This window comes from Manis pentadactyla, chromosome 7 (genome assembly GCF_030020395.1).
Source record: "Manis pentadactyla isolate mManPen7 chromosome 7, mManPen7.hap1, whole genome shotgun sequence".
In the NCBI taxonomy this organism is placed as follows: Eukaryota; Metazoa; Chordata; class Mammalia; order Pholidota; family Manidae; genus Manis; species Manis pentadactyla.
Window position 1 is genome coordinate 119,816,267 of NC_080025.1, and position 20,966 is coordinate 119,837,232.

The following is a 20,966-nucleotide window of genomic DNA, read 5'->3' on the forward strand; positions in this document are numbered from 1 at the left end:
TATGTAAATATGTAAAATAAGTTGTATGCTTCTTTATATGTCCTACTATATTAGTAGAACAAGCTCTATCTACATTATCAGTCTGATTAAATTATATGTGGCAAAACATAACAAAGTATATGCATTGCATTCTGTGCTCTCAGTTATATATTCATTGATAATTTTCTGAATAAAGATAAACAGGGAGCCAAAGATTGTCAACAAAATTAATATGCATGCTGCTACAATATTAGCTACTATTAGGCTCACCAACACAAATTACTCCTTTCCCTCCATCCATGACGCATACTTTCCAAATAGAGCTGAAACTCCTGTGCCTCTACAGGTTTTTTTTTTTTTTTGGTCTGGTTTAACTCAGTATCATTATCTGGACATACTTCCCCATGTTATTCTGTGTACCAGTAGTTAATTCCTGAGTGTGTTACATTATAGGAATGTACTGCAATTTATCCTCTTATCTGTTGATGGACATTTGGGTTGTGTCTAGTTTTGAGCTATTACCAGTAAAGCTGTTACGAACATTTGTGTGTAAGTCCTTTGATGGACATATATTTCCTTTATTTCTTGGATAAATAAATATCTAGGAGTGCATTTGTTGGATCATATGGTACATGTATGTTTAACTTTTAAAGAAACTGATTGCCTCTACAGTTTCAAGGTGAATTTTTAACAGGATTTTTTTTTTTTTTTTTAGTTGGACATATCTGTCAGTTCTGTTTTGCTACATAACAAACCACCCTGCAATATTTGCAACTTAAAGCAACCACAGCCATTCCTTTTGTTCATGGGTCTCCAATTAGGGCAGGATTCAGCAGACACAGCTGGCCTACTCCATGCTGCACCATCTGGGGCATCGCCACTGGGGACTAAGGAGCCACGGCCACGGTGGGGTATTCACATGGTTGGTAGGCTGGCTCAGGAATGCAGAACACTACATACCACTTGAAACTGTATCCATTCGATGACTTAATCTAAATCTCTTTTCCACTGACACACAAAATCTTTTTAGAACATTGATTTTCCTACCTGGAATATACCAGACAAGATCCAGGTAACAGGCTAAGTAAATCTTTATTTGAAAACACTCACCTATTTTGAGAGCAAAATTTAGAACTGGATCATCTCACTACCACTTACAGTCAAGTGCTCAGAACAAAAGAAGGCTGGTAATGTCATTGTAAGTCAAGGGGCCTTATGCCTAGCCAAAACTCTAATCTTATACAAGAAAGTAAGAATAAGTATTTTAGAAAAACTAGCAGTCTTTCATACCTTCCCAGAATGTTTATTCTTTCCTCTGGGTAAACAAAGCCATTTGCCTACAACTTCACTTTAAGCACGGATCCTACCATATTGAATTCAGGAATTCCTTGTGTATCTCTGAATATTTCATGCCTAGATCAGTGCCTGGCTGGAAAAAAACAAGTAGGTACTTAATAACTGTTTATTGACTAGACAAAATTCCCAACTTTTGAAACATTGAAGTCATCACCAATCATATTTACTCCAAACATAAGGAGTATTAGCAAATAGATGAATGCTGAAAAGGGACAAATTTAACTTCCAATTTGGCATAGGAAAATGATTATTCAATTCTTCCAAATTCTTAGTAAGAAACAGTCATCAAAGCCAATAACTTATGCAGCAAAAAAAAAGAAAAAATACACAGTTCCAAAAGATCTGAGGTTTTCATTTGTAGACTTATTAATGTTCCAGAAATAGCTGAACTGTGAAACATATTTAACCAAAGACAATATTAAAGGTTTTTGAGGAAAAAAAATGTTCTTGTTGTACAGTTTTATCAGCCATATACCAGTATTTTCATATGTTGCTCCTTTTCTATGAGTTTTAGCTCAGTTGGCTGATGCAGTGGTTTCCAGTTGTTCTGCATCGGGCTATTTTCATTCCAGCACAGTTATTTTCAGTCTCAACTGGAAATGAGCACAGTGACCACCTGATGATACTGATTCCCATCTAGCCTTCTTTGTATTCTGAGACTGAGCACACATTATTTTGGGGTTGACACTCCTTTATACTGATCCTAAGAATTTAGTGCAAACCTCACCTCTTCTGTTTAGCCTCAGGAGTCTGTCAGAATGACTCTGCCATTAAAATGTAGGCTTGATGGGAGGACAAAGTCAGAAGCATTTGTACAGTGTTTACCTCAGGAGTCACTGCCCTCTGATTTCAACTTGGAAGAAGATGCTAGAATGTTTCAGGATATAGAAATATTTCTCAAGAATAAAAGTCATATTTATTTTTACGTGTATTCCATGTCCATTTGTGAGATCAAATGGCCATGTGTAATCAATGCATTACAAGGTTAGTCGTTCCTCTTGCCAACACCTTTTTCATCTGGCTGTTTGCTTCCTGCTTGCCTCTCTCCTCAGAGGCTCTCTGGAACACAGGATTACCTTGGAAATCAACAGGTATTTCAGGGCTGAAGGAGAACCCCAGAAGGTGGCCCCAAACAGGTCCATACAAAAGGGTCCAAATACAAAGAGTAAATACAATGATAAATATTCTTTGATAATCAATTAGCAATCCTTATATAAAAAGCCAAGGGAGCTAGAATTAAGACATCCCTGTTTACTGTATAGGCATACCTCCTTTTACTGTAGGCATTCACATTATTGCACTTTGCAGATATGGCATTTCTTACAAATTGAAGGTTTGTAGCAACTCTGCTTCCAGAAAGTCTGTTGGTACCATTTTTCCAACAGCATTTGCTCCCTTCATGTCTCTGTGTTATATTTTGGTAATACTTGCAATATTTCAAACTTTTTCTTTATTGTATTTGTTTTGGTGATCTGTGATCAGTGCTCTTTGATGTTGCTATTGTAATTGTCTTGGAGCACCACAAACTGTTCCCATATAAGATGGTGAACTTAATTGATAAATGTCGTATGTGTTCGGACTGCTCCATCGACCAGCTGTTCCTTCCTTTCTCTCTCTCTCTCTCCTTGAATATCCCTGTTCCTTAAGACACAAGAATATTGAAATTAGGCCAGTTAGTAACCCTACAGTGGTCTCTAAGTGTTTGGGTGAAAAGTCACACATCTCTTACTTTAAATTGAAAGCTAGACATTATGAAGCTCAGTGAGGAAGGCATGTTGAAAGCCAGGACAGAACTGAAGCTGGGCCTCTTGTGCCAAACAGTCAGCCAAAATGCAAAGGAAAAGTTCTTGAAGGAAACTATAAGTGTTTCTCCAGTGAACACACGAATGATAAGAAACTGAAACAGCTTTATTGCTGATATGGGGAAAGTTTTAGTGGTCTGGTGAGATCAAACCAACCCTACACATTCCCTTAAGTGAAAGCCTCATCCAGAGCAAGGCCCTAACTCTCTTCATTCTCTGAAGGCTGGGAGAGGCAAGGAAGCTGCAGAAGAGGGAAACTAGCAGAGGCTTGGCTCATGAGCTTTAAGGAAGGAAGCCATCTCCATAACATAAAAATACAAGGTGAGGCTGCAGCAAGTTATCTAGAAGATCTAAATAAGATCATTAATGAAGGTGCCGCACTGAACAACAGACTTTCAATGTAGACAAGCAGCCTTCTATTGGAAGGAGATGCCATTGAGGACTTTCATAGCTGGAGAGGAGGGGTCAATGCCTGGCTTCAAGGCTTCGGAGGACAGGCTGACTCTCTTGTTACGGTCTAGTGCAGCTGGTGAGTGACTTTAGGCTGAAGCCAATGCTCATTTACCATTTTGCAAATCCTAGGGCCCCTAGGAATTATGCTAAATCTACTCTGCTTGTGCTGTATAAATGAACTACAGAGCCTAGATGACAGCACATCTATTCAGAACATGGTTTACTGAAGATTTTAAACCCTCTGTTAAGACCTCCTGCTCAGAAAAAAGTTTCCTTTCAAAATATTACTGCTCATTGACAATATGCCTGGTTACCTAAGAGCTCTGATGGAGATATGAGACAAGATTAATGTTTTCAGGCTTGCTAATACAACATCCATTCTGCAGCCTTTGGATCAAGGAGTTATTTCTACTTTCAGGTTTTGTTATTTAAGAAATATATTTCATAAAGGTACATCTGCCATAAATAAGGATTTCTCTAATGGATCTGGGCAAAAGTAAATTGAAAACCTTCTGGAAAAGATTCACTTTTCTTAATGCCGTTAAGAACATTCATGATTTATGGGAAGAGGTCAGAATATCAATGCATTAATAGGAATTTGGAAGAAGTTGATTCCAATCCTCATGATGACTCTGAAGATTCAAGACTTCAGTGGAGGAAGCAATCACAAATGTGGTAGAAACAGTAAGAGAACCAGAAGTGGAGCATGAAGATGTAACTGAATTTGCTGTATTTCATGACAAAACTGGAGTGGGTGAGGAGTTGCTTCCTATGGATGAACAGAGTAAGTGGTTTCTTGAGATGAAATCAATTCCTGGTGAACAAACTGTAAAGATTGTTGAAATGACAATAAAAGATTTACAATATTACATAAACTTTAAAGCAGCACATGTTTTGAGAGGATTGACTGCAATTTTGAATGAACTTCTGTGGGTAAAATGCTATCAAGCTGCATCACGTTCTTGATATCCCAGAGAAATTATCCATGAGAGGAAAAGTCAGTCAATGTGACAGACTTCAGTGTTGCCTTATTTTAAGAAATTGCCACAATGATCCCAACTTCAGCAACCACCACTCTGATCTGTCAGCAGCCATCAACGTAGAGGCAACACCTTCTACCAACAAAAAGCTTAGGATTTACTGAAAGCTCATATGATTGTTGACATTTTTTAGAAAAAAAGTATTTTTTAATTGAGGTATGTACATTGTTTTTTGAGACATAATGCTATCGCACACTTAATAGACTACAGTAGAGTATAAACATAACTTATGTGTACTAGGAAACCAAACAATTCATTTGACTTGTTATAGTGGTCTATGCCTGTGTTTAGGGATTCAGAAATCTTTATAGGATCCTGTCTTCTTTTCTTTGGTTTTTATTTTATTTTTTTACTTAAGAAACAAAAACCATTTCAATCAATATTCTACTGACAAATGCTGACAGTTCTTTAAATGTATGGACTGTTGTATGAAACATTCGATCACTCTTTGTCTCCATAAAGAGATGTGTCTTAACATTCTTAACGTGGTCTTAAAATTGTCTTTTTAAAGCTACTTACCAGGAATTTTCTTGAAGAAATTGAGGGGAAAATACTGAGGAATTATGTTCTACTTAACATTATTTTAATCAATAACTACAATCAAAGTAAGACAGTGTTGAAGGAAGTTTCTGTTCTCACCAACTTCACTTCTTTATTCAGTGTAATTTTGTCCAATGAGGTTGTCCTAATTAAATTAACTAAATCACCACATCCATCACTATTGGCTTTAGTTTCCTTCTGGGCTCTTATCACTGTCTAACATACTGCATACTTATTGTCTTGCTTATCATCTCTCTTCCCCCACTGGAAGGTATGCTACTTGAAGATAGGGACTTTTAATCTCTTTTGATCACTGTGGAATTCCCAGTGGCTAAAACAGTGTCTCTCAGTTAGCACTCTCAATCAGTTTGTTTTTATATAAAAAATTGAATGACACACTAAATGAATATATCTGTGATATTTATTTAAAATACAATCGTTATTTATGAGATGTTTCCCAATTGTGAAAATATTTTGGTATAAATTGAAATATATGTAAATCTCTTTTGCCTATTAATGGAAATAAAGATGGTGATTTAGAAAAATCACCAAAAATGTCAAAAGTTATCATTGTTTTATTTTCCAATAGACAATTTAATGTGAAATATTTTTAAATCATTTTTTACATTTCAGTGGTTGTATTTTTGCCTATATGTTATCTCATAAACCAAATAGGGACTTTTGCACTGAATTTCTAAGCACATGGTACTCCTTATAGCTGTACCCCTGTGTCTTCTCATTATGGAAGCTATTAAGAAAGCAGCATGAAATCCAAATTGTATTTTATAAATTGATTAGGAAAATAATTCTTCAAAATGTCCTTTTGTGAGTGACAGAGTTAGGGAAACCTTGGTCACCTGAAAGTTGGACTGAATGGCTATTTTGTTAACTGTTTTTAGCAGCTGAGGATTTACTTTTTTTCGTAAGCACTGTAACTTCTATTTGGCACAAAATAAATCTCTTCTGAATTAGTATCCTATCCTTCATAATAGGATGTTGATGTTAATAGATAAGTACCTCATTAATATCCTTATTGCTTCCACGAGTGAGAATTTCACAGTGTCTCTTGGTCATCATTATAAATGAGTATCAGTCAAAAACATATATAATCAAGGAAAGTATGCAAAAGTGATAGGCTTAAATGCTGATATGTTTGTGCTGTCGCACGTTTTCCAAAGTAGATTATTGTAAATGTGTTTACATTTAAAAAATTCTGATATAGTTAGTTTTCTCATTGAGTGGATTATAATTTGTGTGTTTACTAATTATTTCTGGGGATAAAATGGAAGTTTAAAGCATTTGATATCTATTAAAAATTATTGGTGATATAGAAAATTTTATGGTGATGTAGAAATTAACCCCAGTCTTCAAAAAAGGGTTTTTACACAGGTGAATAAAAGCCATCTTTTAATTCAACTGTGTAGAGTTCTCTGTAATCAGTGAAGTATGCCTGCTGATGCAAATGACTGTTTAGTAGGAGATATTTGGCCCAACGTTATCTGCATAATGCATTGCCCTCTCCCCAGTCCCGACATGGGGTATTGTATAAAGTAGATGCCAATGAACATATCCTGGGTGAATAAATGTATACATATATCTCTTCTCAGCAAGCCAGAGGGCCCAACCCAGAGTGTTGGTGAAATCCACTTATAGTTTTGGGGAGGGAGCAAAAGGGAACCAGAGCTGGAGCTGCAAGCCCAGAAGTTTGGAAGTTAAAGGACAGTTGGGAAGGTAAATTCGTGGAAGCTAACTAAGAGCAAGAATCATATCCTGGTGAAAGTTCTGCTATAGAAATTAGTCCAGATGAACTAGAACAAAGCTACTCAGGTGGGCTTCTGTTGTTCCGTGGGCATGTTTTCAGAGATGTGTATATTCTCTATGAGAATTCTGTTTTGGAATGAGTGATATCTTTTTGCTGACAATCTAAAATTAAGTAATATAAGCCTCTGCTCTATGCCACTTCTCACTTTAGAATTTGTATACGTAAACATTTGTTGGTGGTTATTTAATCATCTAGAAAGAAGTAGACAATACATAAATAATGTATTTTCCTTAAGGAGAGGCCAAATAATTTTAATCCACACAGTAGAAAGAAGATTTTACACTGTCCAGTAGGGAAAGTCATAGGAGAATGTTCTTTACATAGCCTTTTTGATAGGATGACTTACTGAATTTTAAAGGTCAGTAACTTAGCAATTACTTACATTTCAAATTGCTAAAATTATTTTCATTAAAAAATCATTTTTTATATAAACTTGCTGATTTCATTGAGAATGTTAACCTAATTTTTATTGGTTTTAAATGGTTTTTAAATATTTAAATTGTAGCTTTTATTTACTTTAGTTTTATGACAATTATAAAAGTAAGGAGTATTTGACACAGATATATGCTTAAATAAAGTTCAGCAATATAAAAACAGTTCCAGCCTATCCTAGATTGTTGAAATTTTGTAAAGAGCCCTTTTAAAATCTTTACATACAGCCCTGGCATTTCTCAAGATTCAGATAAAGAAGTGGAATTGAGAAATACCCCTAGTCAGATATTCAGGGGAGAGGACAAGTTTAGACTTTTATTTCATCATAAATTCATGTTTATGGTCTTAAGGACCAGTGCTATATATGTGGTTACAGTCAACATTTGTATATTTTGTCTTTTTTTAAAATTCTCTAACAATCCTATTTCTTTTTTTTTTATTGAGAGGGCATCTCTCATATTTACTGATCAAATGGTTGTTAACAACAATAAAATTCTGTATAGGGGGGTCAATGCTCAATGCACAATCATTAATCTACCCCAAGCCTAATTTCGTCAGTCTCCAATCTTCTGAAGCATAGCGAACAAGTTCTTACATGGAGAACAAATTCTTATATAGTGAATAAGTTCTTACATGGTGAACAGTACAAGGGCAGTCATCACAGAAACTTTCGGTTTTGCTCATGCATTATGAACTATAAACAGTCAGTTCAAATATGAATACTCATTTGATTTTTAAACTTGATTTATATATATGTGGATACCACATTTCTCTCTTTATTATTATTATTTTTAATAAAATGCTGAAGTGGTAGGTAGATACAAGATAAAGGTAGAAAACATAGTTTAGTGCTGTAAGAGAGCAAATGTAGATGATCAGGTGTGTGCCTGTAGACTATGTGTTAATCCAAGCTAGACAAGGGCCATAAAACATCCGCATATGCAGAAGATTTCTCTCAGAACGGGGGGAGGAGGTTCTAAGCCTCACCTCTGTTGATCCCCAATTTCTCACCTGATGGCCCCCCTGCGACTGTGCCTGTCTTAGGTTGTTCCTCCCTTGAGGAATCTTACCCGTCTCTGGCTAACCAGTCATCTTCCGGGGTCGTACAGGGAAATGTTAAGTTGGTAAGTGAGAGAGAAGCCTTATTGTTTGAAAAGGCTAGCTTTTTACTTCTTTGCATATTTATGCCCTGTGGCTTCTATGCCCAGCATTTGTCTTGAGGTGTCTTTACCACTTGGAAGAATTATGATACTCGGTAAATTCGATATGTGGCACGAATTCTATTTAAGGGTTGTAGTTAGGAAGGAAGAAGAAAAGCTATAGAAGTAGCAGGTGGGAGAAAACATGGGAAGATTGATTATTTCTTTGACATATCTTCTTGTAGAGTAACTTCAGCATGTATAGGTTTTAAACTACTAATTAAATTGCGCACACACATTAACATAATAATGGTACAGTTACGTAACCAAAGCATTCCTCTAATTACCAGCCACCTCCAGTGAAACCAAGAAAACCAGTTAGGCACCTTAGGCATTTGTGAAAACTTATCTATGATATGGTGGATATTGTCCAACTGAACTTGAACAGTCTGAGAGAAATCAGACAAATTAAAACAACCCATTCCTGGGGACTGTTCACATCCCATATGTTCTTTTAACAGTAAATAGTCTGTAGTTCTAAGATTTTGGAGAGCTACAATTTGCAGTTCTCCTAATTCTTGGTTGAGTTCCAACAGTATAGATCCAGTCAAATTTGTTGTTTTACTGTATGCACAGGCCAGCTTAGATATCTCCTTCTTCATTCCCATGGCAAGTCTAGGAACTGGTGGGATGAGTGCATCTACACCTGTAGCAGTGCGTGGATCTTTGTTGGGGTTTTTTGATTATAATCTTCTGGCATGAGTCTTCCAGAGAGTGCTGATGTTGGAAGTTCTTTTTCATATCATATCTTAGTTCGTTTTTGGGGTAGCCAAATTAGGCTTTGATCCTCTGTATAAACACAAACAAACCCTTTGCCTACACTTTTTTTTTTTTTTTGTAGATAATTATTTTTTATTGATGGGTAGTTGACACAGAGTATTACATTACATTTGTTTCAGGTGTACAACACAGTGATTCAACATTTATATACATGATAATTCTAGGTACCAGCTATCACAATACCAAGTTGTTACAATATTTTGACTATATTCCTTATGCTATACATTACATTCCGGTTACTTATTTATTTTACAATTGGAAGTGTGTACTTTTTTTTCTTTTTTCTTTGTGAGGGCATCTCTCATATTTATTGATCAAATGGTTGTTAACAACAATAAAATTCTGTATAGGGGACTCAATGCTCAATGCACAATCATTAATCCACCCAAAGCCTAATTTTCGTCAGTCTCCAATCTTCTGAAGCATAACGAACAAGTTCTTACATGGAGAACAAATTCTTACATAGTGAATAAGTTATGTGGTGAACAGTACAAGGGCAGTCATCACAGAAACTTTCGATTTTGCTCATGCATTATGAACTATAAACAGTCAGTTCAAATATGAATACTCATTTGATTTTTATACTTGATTTATATGTGGATACCACATTTCTCTCTTTATTATTATTATTTTTAATAAAATGCTGAAGTGGTAAGTAGATGCAAGATAAAGGTAGAAAACATAGTATTAGTGCTGTAAGAGGGCAAATGTAGATAATCAGGTGTGTGCCTATAGACTAAGTATTAATCCAAGCTAGACAAGGGCAACAAAACATCCACGGATGCAGAAGATTTCTCTCAAAACAGGGGGGGTGAGGTTCTAAGCCTCCCCTCTGTTGGTCCCCAGTTTCTCTCCTGATGGCCCCCCTGCGACTGTGCCTGTCTTAGGTTGTTCCTCCCTTGAGGAATCTTACCCGTCTCTGGCTAACCAGTCATCTTCCGGGGTCGTACAGGGAAATGTTAAGTTGGTAAGTGAGAGAGAAGCCTTATTGTTTGAAAAGGCTAGCTTTTTACTTCTTTGCATATTTATGCCCTGTGGCTTCTATGCCCAGCATTTGTCTTGAGGTATCTTTACCACTTGGAAGAATTTTGACACTCGGTAATTTTCGATATGAGGCACAAATTCTACTAAAGGGTTGTAATTAGGAAGGAAGAAGAAAAGCTATAGAAGTAGCAGACGGTAGAAAACATGGGAAGATTAATTATTTCTTTGACATATCTTCTTGTAGAGTAACATAAGCATGTATAGGTTTTAAACTATGAATTAAATTGTACGCATACATTAACATAATAGGAATATAGCTATATAACAAAAGCAGACCTACAATTACCAGCCATATCCAGTGAAACCAAGAAAACCAGTTAGGTACCCTAGGCATTTGTGAAAACTTATCAATGATATGATGGATATTGTCTAACTGAATGTGAATAGTTTGAGAAAAATCAGACAGATTAAAACAACACATTCCTGGGAACTGTTCACATCCCATGTGTTCTTTTAACAGTAGATAGTCTATAGTCGCACGATTTTGGAGCACTGCAACTTGCACTTCTCCTAATTCTTGGTTGAGTTCTGACAGTGTAGATCCAGTTAAATTTGTTGTTTTACTGTATGCACAGGCCAGCTTAGATATCTCCTTCTTCATTCCAATGGCAAGTCCAGAAATTGGTGGGATGACTGCAGCTACAACTGCAGCAGCGCCAGGATCTTTGTTGAAGTTTTTTGATGTTCATCTTCTGGAATGACTCTTCCACAGGATGTTGATGTTGGAAGTTCTTCTTTATATCGTATCTTAATTTGTTTTCTGTGTAGCCAAATTAGGCTTTGATCCTCTGTATAAACACAAACAAACCCTTTGCCCACACTTTGATATGACCTTTATACCATTGTGAAGAGCCTATTGGAGATCACCACACAGGAACTGCTTTTTTTTTTTAAGAGAAAGGAATATTATCAGAAAAATGTACTTCCATAGCTGATCATCTGACACCCTTTGAAAGATCAAAATTAAGGATATGTAAAGCATGCATTAATCGGTGATTTGCAGTTAGTTTTATCCTGTCAGGGAGTAATCCCCCTTTTCTTTCTCTATTTTTTTTTTGTTATCATTAATCTACAATTACATGGAGAATATTATGTTTACTAGGCTCTCCCCTATACCAAGTCCCCCTCACAAACCCCATTACAGTCACTGTCCATCAACATAGCAAAATGTTGTAGAATCACTACTTGTCTTCTCTGTGTTGCCCAGCCCTCCCCTTTTTCCCACCACCCACATTATGCATACCCCCTTTCTTCTTCCCCCCCATTATCCCTCCCTACCCACCCATCCTCCCCAGTCCCTTTCCCTTTGGTACCTGTTAGTCCATTCTTGGGTTCTGTGATTCTGCCGCTGTTTTGTTCCTTCAGTTTTTCCTTTGTTCTTATACTCCACAGATAAGTGAAATCATTTGGTATTTCTCTTTCTCTGCTTGCCTTATTTCACTGAACATAATACCCTCTAGCTCCATCCATGTTGTTGCAAATGGTAGGATCTATTTTCTTCTTATGGCTGAATAATATTCCATTGTGTATATGTACCACATCTTCTTTATCCATTCATCTACTGATGGACACCTAGGTTGCTTCCAATTCTTCACTATTGTAAATAGTGCTGCCATAAACATAGCGGTGCATCTGTCTTTTTCAAACTGGAGTGCTGCATTCTTAGGGTAAATCCCTAGGAGTGGAATTCCTGGGTCAAATGGTAAGTCTATTTTGGGCATTTTGAGGAATCTCCATACTGCTTTCCACAATGGTTGACCTAATTTACATTCCCACCAGCAGTGTAGGAGGGTTCCCCTTTCTCCACAACCTTGCCAACATTTGTTGTTGTTTGTCTTTTGGATGGTAGCCATCCTTACTGGTGTGAGGTGATATCTCATTGTGGTTTTAATTTGCATTTCTCTGATGACTAGCGATGTGGAGGATCTTTTCATGTGTCTGTTGGCCATCTGAATTTCTTTTTGGAGAACTGTCTGTTCAGTTCCTCTGCCCATTTTTTAATTGGATTATTTGTTTTTTGTTTGTTGAGGTGGATGAGCTCTTTATATATTTTGGATGTCAAGCCTTTATCGGATCTGTCATTTACAAATATATTCTCCCAAACTGTAGGGTACCTTTTTGTTTTATTGATGGTATCTTTTGCTGTACAGAAGCTTTACAGCTTAATATAGTCCCACTTGTTCATTTTTGATTTTGCTTTCCTTGCCTGGGGAGATATGTTCAAGAAGAGGTCACTCATGTGTATGTCAAAGAGATTTTTGCCTATGTTTTTTTCTAAGAGTTTTATGGTTTCATGACTTACATTCAGGTCTTTGATCCATTTCGAATTTACTTTTGTGTTTGGGGTTAGACAGTGGTCCAGTTTCATTCTCTTACATGTAGCTGTCCAGTTTTGCCAGCACCATCTGTTGAATTGACTGTCATTTCCCCATTGTATGTCCATGGCTCCTTTATCAAATATTAATTGACCATATATGTCTGGGTTAATGTCTGGATTGTCTAGTCTGTTCCACTGGTCTGTGGCTCTGTTCTTGTGCCAGTACCAAATTGTCTTGATTACTATGGCTTTGTAGTAGAGCTTGAAGTTGGGGAGTGAGATTCCCCCCACTTTATTCTTTCTTCTCAGGATTGCTTTGGCTCTTCGGGGTCTTTGGTGTTTCCATGTGAATTTTTGAACTATTTGTTCCAGTTCATTGAAGAATGTTGCTGTTAATTTGATAGGGATTGCATCAAATCTGTATATTGCTTTGGGCAGGAGGGCCATTTTGATGATATTAATTCTTCTTAGACACGAGCATGAGATGAGTTTCCATTTGTTAGTGTCCCCTTTAATTTCTCTTAAGAGTGTCTTGTAGTTTTCAGGGTATAGGTCTTTCACTTCTTTGGTTAGGTTTATTCCTAGGTATTTTATTCTTTTTGATGCAATTGTGAATGAAGTTGTTTTCCTGATTTCTCCTTCTATTGGTTCATTGTTAGTGTATAGGAAAGCTACAGATTTCTGTGTGTTAATTTTGTATCCTGCAACTTTGCTGTATTCCAATATCAGTTCTAGTAGTTTTGGAGTGGAGTCTTTAGGGTTTTTTATGTACAATATCATGTCATCCCCTTCGCGAGGTGCTGGGTTCTCGCAGGTGTGGATGAGTTCTGGCTGTTGTCCTGTGTCTTCTGGTCTCTCTTTTAGGAAGAGTTTTCTTTGTTGTATTTTCAAAAATATATGTGGTTTTGGGAGGAGATTTCCTCTCCTCTACTTACGCCGCCATCTTGGCTCCATCCCATATTTTGTCATTTTTAATCCTCACAGTAGCCCTATGAGAGAGAAATAGTTATTATCTCTGTTTTACAGATAAGTAAACTGAGTCTTCTAAAGTTAGGTAGCTGAGCTAAGGTCACACAGTTCTTCTAAAGTGGAATTGAATGAAATTCAGTTTAATCCTATGCTATATACTTACCCTCAAAATTTATATTGTAGTATTTTTATATTTAACATACAGTATTAACTAATGTAGTAGCCCCAAAACATAATTATTATTTTTAGTTTTCTTCATTATGCTTATCAGTATGTAGGGTATGTTTTCATTCATAATTTTTTACTCATTCTATAATAGATATGTATGAAACCTATATAGCATTCATCATCCCCTTGATAATTCAGATTAAAAATGTATATGATCAGAAGTGAGAGCCATTGCCCTTTCATGCCTATTCATCCCTATGTGTCCAAATATCAGATCCCAAGAATATCAAATAATGACTTTGGTCATGGCAAACAGAATGTTTTAAAAGAGAAATCTCTTCAAAGCAGACCTATTAATATTTTCCAGATTTATTATTTGAATATTATGAGTAATTTTGTCCTTATATTTACTAACATGTTCTGCAGGCTATTTTTTGTAGAAAGATACTTTTCGCAGGAAAGCCTGTGTTGGTGACTTCCCAGGTAGCTCCCTGACTGAGGCGATTCCTTTGCTCTTCTAGCATTGTTCCTCCAGAACTGTCACAAGCACCGTTCTTGCCCTTGCAATCTTTGTGTCATGAGCAGTTAGTTCATACACACAGAGGTGATTGTTTTAATCTAACAGAACTACAGTGCTTAGGATACTAAAATTGACAAACACCAATATCATAGAATTTAGGGTTACCTTAATAATCCTAAACAATTGACCAGTCAGACTTCCCTGTCCTATATAAAGTCCAGTGGTAAGAATATATGTTTAAAACAAGTATTACTTATCATATGAAATTACGTATTTATTATTATACTATATTGCTTTCACTTTTTTTAATCCAAACAATATAATGGGGATGTTTGACACTCACTATAAAAAATGAAAATTAATAGGATAAAGTTTGATAGACTTAATTTCTCTTGTTTTCTGAACTGTCCGAAACACCTATACTCAGACCTTTGGAATCAATGGACTTAACTTCATTTCTCATCTCATGGCACTTACTAATTATGTGACTTAGTAAAATATTTAATTTCTGTAAGCCTTAGTCTATGCACAGGCATACCTTGTTTTCCTGCAGTTTGTGCATCACAGATGTGCATACTTATATATAATAGGTATAATCGTATATAACCATCAGATTTGCTGGGAGAAATAAAGTAGATACCAATATACTAATTGCTTAACACAGAGCCAGGCTCAGAGAGCACTGTAAATATTAGTGCCTTCTATCTGACCAACACTAAAACATCATTCAAAATTCTTTACCCTTCAACTCTTAATCTTAGATACTTTCAGAAAAAGAATATCTTAGTATCATCTAGAAATACATTGACTTCTCATTTCTCTTTATGTACATATGTTCAAAAGTTTTACATGATGTTTGCATTTTATGTACTCTCTCCCCTCTTTTTTGTTTATCAATGTATCCTTGGTAAACTGAAATTTATTTACATACCAAGGATCCTGTGATATTTGATTATGGAAATATATGAAGATTTAAGATTTAGAAATTTCAGATTGCTTAGGTTACTGTTTCATATGATGATTTTCTCAGGACCTCTTTGAAATATCTCCAGATAAAGACATAAGACAATGTGGGAAAGAAGGCCTCTTACTTTCTATTTTCAACTTTTGAAGTTTATTCTGAGAAATATCTTGCAATGGAATCCAAATATATAAAATTTCCTAATCACCGTTAACCTCAAAATGTTGACATTTTTCAAAGGAAAGCAACTTTTTAAACTACTTCAGAAAACATGACTTCATAAGAGAAATGTGATAAATTACCATAGGCAGATAATATACTGCATTTTTAGGGCATAAATAATCATAATATATATGATAATAAATAACCAATAATATACTACAATGTATTTGTATTAGGAGAAAATAATCAGAAATGAAGGGACTTATAGAATCTGTTTGATCTTCTTGCTGTCAAGTCTCCACTTAAACCATCTAAATCAAATGAACATTCATATATGTTTTAAGATTAATATTGTTTTTACCTGCTTTGGCTGCATGAAAAGAAAAGGCATTTCCTTTAACTTTGTTAGAAGCATATAGATTCTTCTGTGGCTGTTATCAGAAATATGCTATTCTGTGCCATTTAAACTAATGATGCTGTGGTTATATTCTCTGTTATTGAAACTCTCTTGCTTATGATAACGACCCAAACCTTTATATGCTGCATGTTTACCTATGCAGGAGTTTATTCCTGAAGATTTCTAGTTTCACCTATCAATGGAGGTGATACAATGTTCTTAAGATATGGCTCTGTTTGTAATTAAAAAAAAATTTAATATATGGCAAACTCTAAAAGATTACTCCATGTTCTTTACAGTTTTACATTGTAACATATTTGGGACAGTTTTCAGTAAGTATTCTAGTATTTCAAACTCAACATAACTCAGTGTAAGTAAATGCAAACTAGTAAAATGGTTTCAGTTCTTTGACTTCTTATTCATTTTCAAGGTAGGAACATTAACACTGGCTCTGAGTATTGAGTAAGTAATTTTCTAATGACATAGAAATTGCATTTTTTTCCACCCTCACCAGTCACTCAAATTTTGTAGTCTCCACGTAATTAAACTGCCTGTTTTACTTGGGTACCTTTTATGTTCACTAAGGACTTCCAACCCAGAAATTCAGCCATATCTGAGGTAAATAGATAAAAGAAATTTAACAGTGGAACTTTCAAATAAAAGTCAGATTGGTAGGTACAAGGCCACAGTCAGATATGATCACATGATAGCAATTAATTGTTTAATTCAATCTGTATAGTTAGCTAAGGTGGTCTATGTCAAGTCCAGTGTTTACTCTTTGACCTAAATGTACATTCTCAGTTGGTCAAATTAATCATAAGATCAATTAATTGGTTTTCCTCCTTATTGTCGAGGACATTATGTGAACTGCTGTGTAGAGCTTCACAGAATCAACTGGTGTGCCTCAGCTAATAGTTTCCTGATTTATATCCTCAGGGTCAAGAAGCATATTTTTTGTTAAATGTCCATGACACCCTGCTGAGTTAGCCTGGAACAACTCCAAATGATTTACTCTTTTGGACTCAGTGAAATAGTTATATTTTATAAGACTTTATTCTATGATTTCTTTTTCAGTAGAATATTAGTCAGCTGACTTGAATTTGCATTTTTCACTGGATTTGTATTTTTAAGTAAATAGGTTGATTATTATTTGTGAGTGCCTATTAACATCAGGAAGCAGTGTGACTTAGAGACAACTCAGTTAATTAGAAGGTGTTTAGTACCCCTGAGCTTAATTTAGCCTATGTATGTCTGGCCTAATGGAACAGTCTAAATGATCTCTGTATGTTTAACAAATGTGAGCCACTGGTCCTAGAGAGACTCAAAGGCAACAGCAGGACCCCGCAAACTCATGTCCAACACACCCCAGGATGTCAGAACCACATGACACAACAGGCCAGTGGGGTTTTGCTGTTGTCATTATTTACTGAATGAGTTTTCTTGCTAAATGACTTTATTTACTGTCTTATTTTATCAATATTTGGCATGCCCCTCTAGGCTTTAGAAGTCCAAGCAATCCACATTTAATTATCTTTTATTTTATTTAAGTTAATCTTCCCAAATTGTCCTTGCATAGCTTATCTTATTTTCTTTTTAGTTCACCTACATGTTCCTAGAAATAAACATCTTGTATCTATGTACTTATTTCATTCTCCATAGACTAAATAATGAAGTATCATCTTAATTCTGCACTACAATGAGAGAGTTTATATACCAGCCAACATAAGAATGCCCATTTTAAGAGCTAATACTAGCAAAATTTAAGTGCAATTTGGAGTCTCCTCATTAAACTCATTCACTGAAGTAGAACAAGCCAAGAATATTACTAGTTCCTGGTGGGTATGACTATATTTTTTGAACAGATTCTTTGCCTGTCTGGTCAGTAGTTGGCACTTCTTTCCTGTATTTCACTGCTATAGTTAAGGTCTTTTGGCCATAACTGCATAGTATAGAATAAAAAGTTAGAAATCCTAAAGGATGTGTTTCTCTTGTATGATGGCCCTGCCAAAGTTATCAACTTTAAAGTTCTCAGCTATAGTATTATAAGCAGTTTCTATATTTTGCCAACTTTAACAGTACTCTTCAGTTTCTTTAATATGTGTTAATTAACTGCTAAGTCATAACTTCTGTTGATCTATTTACTTGGTGGCAGAGGCCAACAGTCCAGTGACAAGCAACAGGATGTACAATATTTCCTTAAATAATTACAATGTCCTGGTAATTTGTGTTTTTAAGGGTTTCAAATAAGTATAAAATGCTCTGCAGCTGTTGCTTTTTTTTGGTTGTTATTATTAACTTGATATGAGCAAATGTTGAACCAACAAAGGTGGTTTATAGAAAAATAGAAATATAGAAATAGATGTAGAAAAAAAGACATAAATTCAATTGTTTTAAAAATGCTTTTAAGTTGAAGAAATATCATTAAGGATAAAGTAATAACAAATTTCAATAGTTGAGGCACCTGTATTATTACTGAACAGAGTTTGAAAACCTTTGTTTACAAAAGGGAAATTTATTGGCACACGAAGACATCATGGATAGAGTATCCTAATGACCTTTTCAAATAATCATGGTAATTGATATGACTCCCAAAGTCCTCACTATAAGCAGGCAAAGAAGAAAACACATTATTAACTCATAGTGATTATTATGGTAGCTTTGGTCAGTTTATCTTTATTGTTTTTGGTTTTCCTTCCAAAATTTCCAAATGTTTTATTTCCCTGATAAAATCACTAACCTACCAGCCAACTAGCCAGTCAGCCAGTCTATTACCTTCCACATAAGCAAACAAACAAATAAAAACATTATCTGGCTCTTCATTGTACGGAATGAAATAAAAATTCATTAGTGGGTGTTCTGTTCACTTCTGTGCCTTTTTCTTTTCCTGCATCATTTACTGGAGTTCTTAGGGTCAACACAAAACCAGACACAGCTGCCCCTCCACTGTTACTATCCAAAACATCCTTTGCATCTCCAGTGCCTCTGCTCTTGCTACTCCTGGGACACTGATTTGCTTCTCCATCAGCTCAGCCAAATTCAAACTTTAAATCCAATTCATCTCAATTCTCTAGGCTTTTCCCTTCCTACCTCCATAAATTTCCATAATACCTTATTACATATGGTTATTTTCTTAGGCACTGCTTACCAGTTAGAATTGGGGAAACATGAGGGCAGTAAAAACATCTTGGTCACTATCATGTTTAGCACAGTACTGACACATAGTAGGCCCTTATCCTTAGGTTGTTGAGTGAATACATGAAAGAATACAATGGTACAATTATATTTTTATTAATAACTAAAAGCTAGCTAGGACTCTCTAAAAATCAACATGTATCATATATCTATAATCATTTTGTAATATATTTTCATTAAAGTTTTATACACACACAATTTATACCCAGTGCTTGGGAAAATAACCAATTTTAAATGCCTTACATTAGAAGATAGGATTTGATATACAGCATACAAAGAAACATATTTGGACAAAGCATGGACACCGCTTTTGCATCTCCCCAGTGTTTTTTATTACACATTGTAATCATGCCTTAATGTTAGCCCATCATGCCACCATTTTTAAACTGTTAGTTGTATTTTGAACTTAAAATGTGCATAGGGAGGAATAAAATGGTACTTTTATCCTTCACTTTTTTTCTTTTTATTAAATTATTCATCTGCAATCAGGGAAAATGTGACAGATGACCTGATTTCTAAGAGCTTTTTATATAGTAGAAATCCTTTAGTAGATCTTAAACTTCTATAGATCCTTGCAATATAACATCTACTTTAAGTGATCTTATATTGATTTTATTGTCAAATATATGAATAATATCTAACACAATTTTTAATTACTTGATGTATTTTAATTTTTTTTTTTTTTGTAGATAATTATTTTTTATTGAAGGGTAGTTGACGCACAGTATTACATTACATTAGTTTCAGGTGTATAACACAGTGATAAAACATTTATATACATAATTCTAGGTTCCAGCTATCACCCTACCAAGCTGTTACAATATCTTGACTATATTCCTTATGCTATACACTACATCCCGGTTACTTATTTATTTTACCACTGGAAATTTTTTTTTTTGTGAGGGCATCTCTCATATTTATTGATCAAATGGTTGTTAACAACAATAAAATTCTGTATAGGGGACTCAATGCTCAATGCACAATCATTAATCCAACCCAAGCCTAATTTTCGTCAGTCTCCAATCTTCTGAGGCATAACAAACAAGTTCTTACATGGAGAACAAATTCTTACATAATGAATAAGTTACATTGTGAACAGTACAAGGGCAGTCATCACAGAAACTTTCGGTTTTGCTCATGCATTATGAACTATAAACAGTTCAAATATGAATACTCATTTGGTTTTTATACTTGATTTATATGTGGATACCACATTTCTCTCTTTATTATTATTATTTTTAATAAAATGCTGAAGAGGTAGTTAGATACAAGATAAAGGTAGAAAACATAGTTTAGTGTTGTAAGAGAGCAAATGTAGATGATCAGGTGTGTGCCTGTAGACTATGTGTTAATCCAAGCTAGACCAGGGCAATAAAACATCCACATATGCAGAAGATTTCTCTCAGAACGGGGGGGTGAGGTTCTAAGCCTCACCTCTGTTGATCCCCAATTTCTCACCTGATGACCCCCCTGCAACCGTGCCTGTCTTAGGTTGTTCCTCCCTTGAGGAATCTTACCTGTCTCTGGCTAACCAGTCATCTTCCGGGGCCATACAGGGAAATGTAGAGTTGGTAAGTGAGAGAGAAGCCTTATTGTTTGAAATGGTTAGCTTTTTATTTCTTTGCATATTTATGCCCTGTGGCTTCTATGCCCAGCATTTGTCTTGAGGTATCTTTACCTCTTGGAAGAATTATGATACTCGGTAAATTTGATATGAGGCACGTATTCTATTTAAGGGTTGTAATTAGGAAGGAAGAAGAAAAGCTATAGAAGTAGCAGGTGGAAGAAAACATGGAAAGATTGATTACTTCTTTGACATATCTTCTTGTAGAG

General features: G+C 35.3%; 1 protein-coding gene across 1 annotated transcript in view; it reads left to right on the top strand.

The window, feature by feature from the left end:
- Positions 1–20,966, top strand: part of KCND2 (potassium voltage-gated channel subfamily D member 2) — a 508,032-nt gene that overhangs the window by 133,223 nt on the left and 353,843 nt on the right. The gene's annotated exons all lie outside the window — the stretch shown is intronic.